Genomic DNA, 6000 nt, shown 5'->3' with positions numbered 1-6000 from the left:
TAGGGTTCTGAGTGGACCAATTGGTGAAAGAATGATGATTAAACGCCGATTTCATCATTTACTGAAATAGTGCTCGATTGAGCATTAGGTGATAAAACCTAATTAGAACAGTAAGGGACCGACCAAGAGGGCATGAGACCTTCCCTTGGTGTTCGTGAGACCAGCTGATGGTCGTTTGAGCAAACTCCAGGTTGGTTGAAAAGAGTTTGGGCCCAATATGAGCAATTGAGCAAATTAGGTCAAAATTGTGAAGATGTGTGGGACCGGCTTTGTGAAAGCCTTAAGGCCGACCCTGTCGGTCAAGGAAGCATGATCGTGTCACCATAATGTCCGTGTCTCAGTATTTTCTGGTGTGCGTTTGAGCAATATGTTGAATTTTCAGAAAAGTTTAATCTTTGACTGAAATTCTTGATTTTTGCTCGAATAAGCATGTGTGCTCATTTGATCAATATTTTGTAAATAAAATAAGGATATTTTAACATTTAATATGGCTGTGAGAAGCTAGCCGGATGTGTGACCATGTCGGCTTTTGGCTTTTCATGATTTGAGCAATATTTGAGAAAATATGAAGAAACCATGATTTTTTCTCAAACTGAGGAGTTTCATGAGATGAGTAAAATAATAATTATGAAATACTAGGGATTGTAAGGTGTGGCGACCGGCCATGACTAGGGCATGGACGGACGGCCAGGTAGCCCGGTCCCACGACACCTTTCCCGGTTTTATATTATTATTTTTCATGAAACCGTGAAACTATGGAGAAACCATGAGTTTTGTTGAAACGAGGGAGTTTCATGATATTATGGAAATAATAATTATAAAAATACAGGGGATTGCAAGGTGTGCGACCGGCCATGGCCGGCCGGCTAGGTTGCCCGGTCCCGTAACACCTTTCCCTATTTTATATTATTATTTCTCATGAAATCGTGAAAATATGGAGAAACCGTGAGTTTTGATCAAACAAGGAAAGTTGCTAGAATGAAGGAGTTTTCATGAGTTCGTGAAAATAACAAAATAAGGAAAAATAATGGAAGAGGCATGTGACCGACCACGGCTAGGGCACGACGGTCAGCAGGTGGTCGGCCCATGAGCGCCTCTTTATTATTTTAATGTTATTATTTTCCCTCTCCTGTTTTGTACAAGATTCCTCGTTTTACCATATTTTCGAATGATCGTTCGTGCATTCAGGTGCTCGGTCGTGCATCATTGTCGAGTGCACTTGCACCATTTTATGGGGCTTACTCAGTAATGGTCCAGATACCCGGTTGTTGAGTATTTATTACTAATTTATGAAATTCAGTGGAGAATGATTCATGAAACTGAGTAATAAGGTGACTAGTTATTTATTATCAATTCATAGGATCAGCAGTGGATTCGACCATGAATTCAGAATAATAAAATAAGCATTACCATTCCATGGGATCGTGGATTCGACCATATAATCGGAGTAATAAAATTATCTATTACCATTCCATGAGATCAGCCGTGGATTCGATCATGAAATCGGAGTAATGAGATAAGATAATTATCTATTACCATTCCATGAGATCAAGCCGTGGATTCGACCATGGTATCGGAGTAATGAAATAAAATAGATTGTCTTCCAGGAATCCAGTAGTGAATGTCACGGTAGAATTAATCTATTGCAGAAGGTATATTAGCCAGTTAAAGCGTCATACCCACTCTGAAAGGTTCATATTCAGGGAGCAACGAGTGTCGCCGACGTCCTAAAGGCGTTAATGCTCTCAATCTTACGGAGAATCTCCTGAGTCTATACACAGTCTCTCTTCATAGTCAGAGAACAGTGAGTGTCACCGACGTCCTGAAGGCGTTAATGATCTCAATCTTACGGAGAACCGCCCAATTGTTCTTCTATGTAGAGGGGGGTCTCTCTCATGTAGTCAGGGAACAGTGAGTGTCACCGACGTCCCGAAGGCGTTAATGCTCTCAATCTTACGGAGAACTGCCCAATTATGTTATTCTACATAGAGGGCATGATGAAATGCGAGGCATCGAACGCTCAACTAGTGGAGGCTTTTCTAGAAACATATTCATCATGGCTCATAAAATATGAATCGTCAAATGCCTGAAAGTCGTGTCAGAAACATGCAGTATCATGATTTTACGGTTTTGATCTTTGTTGAAAATCCACCATCTACATTAAGTCCCCTGCTTAGTGAAGGACAGTCATGTTGCGTGGTAAGCATTAAATGGTGATTTTCAGTCGACGAGATCAGTGGTTGAACTCAATTGTGCAAAGGTATTTTCAGGATCCCCAATTTGCTCCAATGGCGTCATGTACGAGCAAATTTTCAGGTGAGGATCCTGATAGTATGATAGAGTGCCATCCCGTGAACACAGAGAGATGAGGCACTGCTGATTTGGTCGGTCAAAATTCCAGTTTTGGTCGGTTTAGCGTTCGCGGGCCTAAGCCCAAAAAAGTAAACCCATGTTTTATTAGGTTTAGGAAACAAAATTGATATAAAAGGTAAGTAACCATAAAAAAAATTATATTCTTGATTGACCGACCACCCTATCTTCTCCCTCACGCTCGAGCAGAGAAAAAAAATATTTTTTTTTGTGAACGCCGGAGCTCCACCTCCACCGACTACCGCCGGCCGATTTCCGGCAAACTCCGGCGCCGACAAAGGTATTTAATTTTTTTTTTGCTATGTGTTTTGTGCTTTCATGAGTTTTTCATAAAAAAATCCCATAGTTGTATGCATGCGTAGGTTTTACGAAGAATTTGTTTTAGAAAACGTATATATGCTCGTTCGTTCGTTAGTTTAAGAAACGAGCAAAAATTCCTAATATGAAAGAGATACATAAATTCTTGAATAGACATGGTCTAGTTTCAGTAGAGAAAATTTTGTTTATGAGGTTTCATGAAAATTCAAAAAAAAATTCAAAGCATGAACTTTCACAAATACTTTTAGGAACTTATATTCGTTCGGAGTAGAAGTAATAAATAATGATCCTTAGAGTTAAAGGAATTTTGAAAAGACCTGTAGTTCATGATAAAATTTATTTGTGAACTTTCAAAATTTTATTTGGAATATGTAGACCCTTGCAAAAATATAAAAGACCCTCGTTTCATAGACGAATGCTCGTTTGAGCAAAATAAGTTTTTTTTTATTAACTCACGTAAAAAAAAGGAATTTTTTTTCACACGTAAGTTTTTTTTTTTTTTGATAAAATATCAAATAGCAATTTTTGAGTAATTGTTTGAGATAAACAATTGTATTTTATGATGTGTGTTTGCGGCATAAAATCATAGAACGTTCACATGAAGAGTTTATGTGAATTGTTCATAGTTTCGTGAAAAGTCAGTGTGGACTCTTGAATGATAGGTTTTTTGCTTACTTTTGCAGGTTTGAAGGAGTAAGCAAGTTTTCGAAGTTTTATGCTGTTATTACTAAGTTCGTTAAACTGTAAATAGGTAAGAGTTGAGGATTACCATTTTTGTAGTCGCTGAAGTGAGCATCATAATTATTCAGCTTCTTTAATTCCATTGTGTTGACGAAATTTGTGTATGGATGTCACAGCAACTTTGCAAAGATAACTCAGTCCCGTGGTAGCGCTTCTGAAGATGATGTTTCTAAAGAGGAAACTCCAAGAGAGGATGTTTCTACAGACGCGTCTTCCAGAAATGATGATTCCTCCAGAAATGATGATTCTGAAACTTCTCAGGAGAAAGAGGAAACTCCCAAAACTAATAACATTCCAAATGCTGAGGAAAAATTCCTTGTGTATCTGTATAGGCCCGAAAAATGTCCCTTAGGTTCCTCGTTTTGGATGCTTATCAATCCCAGGAGCACTACTCAGAACAAGTTGATATCTCCTTCAGCGATAACTCGGTTACGTTTGCAAGGGAAACACTATTTGGCTTCACATGTGGAACTCAAACTTTCTCGGAAGCCTCTGACACATTTCTCTGGATGGGAAAGATATATGCTGGGTCATAGTCGTGTAAGTACCATGCTGGATCGTGCATAGGTGACAGGACCTATTCAAGTTGCTGGGGATTTAATCATTAATCATGATATACCAGGTATCGTGGCTTTACTTTCTCGTTGGTGCATTCCTACTCATACTTTCATATGCAGATGGTGAGAATTCACCGTTACTTTAGAAGATGTAGTTGCTTTGTTGCATCTTCTAATCACTGGAAATTTCCCTGAAGAGATCTCAGCAGAAGAGAAGGTGATATCTGGCGTATTGGAAGCTAAAATGCACAAATTCAACGAGTATCCCAAAATCTGCTATGCTCAATGGTTAAGATACTGGTGGCCGAGAGATGGAGTTCCTGAAGAACCTGTTGATGATACCTTAACCATTGCTTCTTTCTTATGCTTGTGGCTCTCCAGAGACGTTCTTGAAGATAGTGGACATTCGTTGAAGCCATTTGTGATTCCTTTCGCCATAAAGATGGATAAAGGTGAGAAACTTCCCATTGGTAGTCTATTTTTGGGTTCACTGTTTTCCAATTTAGACTCCTTAGTTATAGACTCCAGCGTCTCCAACGGCTTCATGAAAGTCGAAACATATGCTAACATTATGTTCCTCCAAGCTTTGATGTGGGAGCATCTTGAGAGTTATGCTCCAATTCCTCGTAGCGTCTTGCAAGGACCCAGTGTTGATACTCGTCATGCTTTCCTCGAGAAAAATAATGCCAGGATTATTCGTTGGTCTACAAAGCATCCACAATACAAGATATGCCTCACTGACATTTTAGACATCGAATCCGAGTTCAACTTTCTCCCCTGGGTGTCGGTCCCTCCTCTTTTCTCACAATTGATCACTTTCAATACTGCTGAAGAAAATGTCATGTTGAGAACTGGTGCTAACCTGAATGACGGAGAGAGATCTTTCATATTGAGTTGCACTCCTAGTTACTTAGTATCAGTATGCATGGATAATTCCAGGTAGAATAATATAACATCGATAGAGCAGCTCGAAAAATGGGTGTCGACCAGTGCGTTCTAGGTCATCGAGTGAACAATCCATCAGTTGAGCATCTGAAGGCTCATTTAGATTGCACACGTGTGGAAGGAAATGATTATTTATTTCCATGCTTTTACCGAGCTACTTACGTTACTCTGGGTTACATAGACTTCTGGCGTCAACAACTTGAGCGTTTGTATAAGTTTGCGATGGATCCGATACGAGAGTTTCCTTCCCCTGACATGATTTCTGATCTGACCAAGGTTGAAATATCTTTCCCGTGGTGACAAAAGGAAAACGTCTCAAGAATTTGCACAGGTAAGTACTTCCCTCATGATTTTTACAAGGGTATGATGATCGCACTTTAATTATTCATTGACTTTGTGATAGGATGTCCATTCTATGAGACCTCGAATCCATGTAAACTTCTTAGACCTTCAAGAAATTCCTCAGCTCGGAGAAGGCAGGAGCAAGACATCTTATAGGATGATACCGAATAATGTGCAGTCCCCAGCCGCTTCTTTGGTGAGTTGTTAGAACTTCCCTTATCATTGCGATTTTCTAGTCCATGTAATTAGGATCCCAAAAGAATATTGTTAATTTGATTCAGAATTTTGCTCCATCGGTTATTTACGGTCTTCAACTTTCCTTCGTACGAACAATCCAGGAATCCATCATTGATGGAGAGGTTGATGTGAGTATCCTTTTGTGTAAGTAATTATGGCATTTTCTTGAATGAAGTAATGATAATTTGTGTTGACGTATCCAGGAGGACATTGTTGTGGAAATCTGACATGGCCAGGTTACTCATTCGTCTTCGAATAGTGGTGAGAAACAGAATCTTCAATAATCGGGACCGAATGGATGTAATGGTGCTCCTAATATTGATGCTGACCATATTAATCCCTCGAATGACTTGGGAACCCCTCAAGTAAGTATACAATTTATATTCTCCTCATAGAAGTATAATATTTCTGACTTGAGATTGAATGAATAAGAATCCACATGAATGAATGAAAAACTTTTAGCAAAATACGTCATCAGAAAATTCAGAAC

The sequence above is a fragment of the Papaver somniferum genome, unplaced genomic scaffold (genome assembly GCF_003573695.1).
Source record: "Papaver somniferum cultivar HN1 unplaced genomic scaffold, ASM357369v1 unplaced-scaffold_19, whole genome shotgun sequence".
Lineage (NCBI taxonomy): Eukaryota > Viridiplantae > Streptophyta > Magnoliopsida > Ranunculales > Papaveraceae > Papaver > Papaver somniferum.
This window is presented reverse-complemented; position numbering follows the sequence as displayed.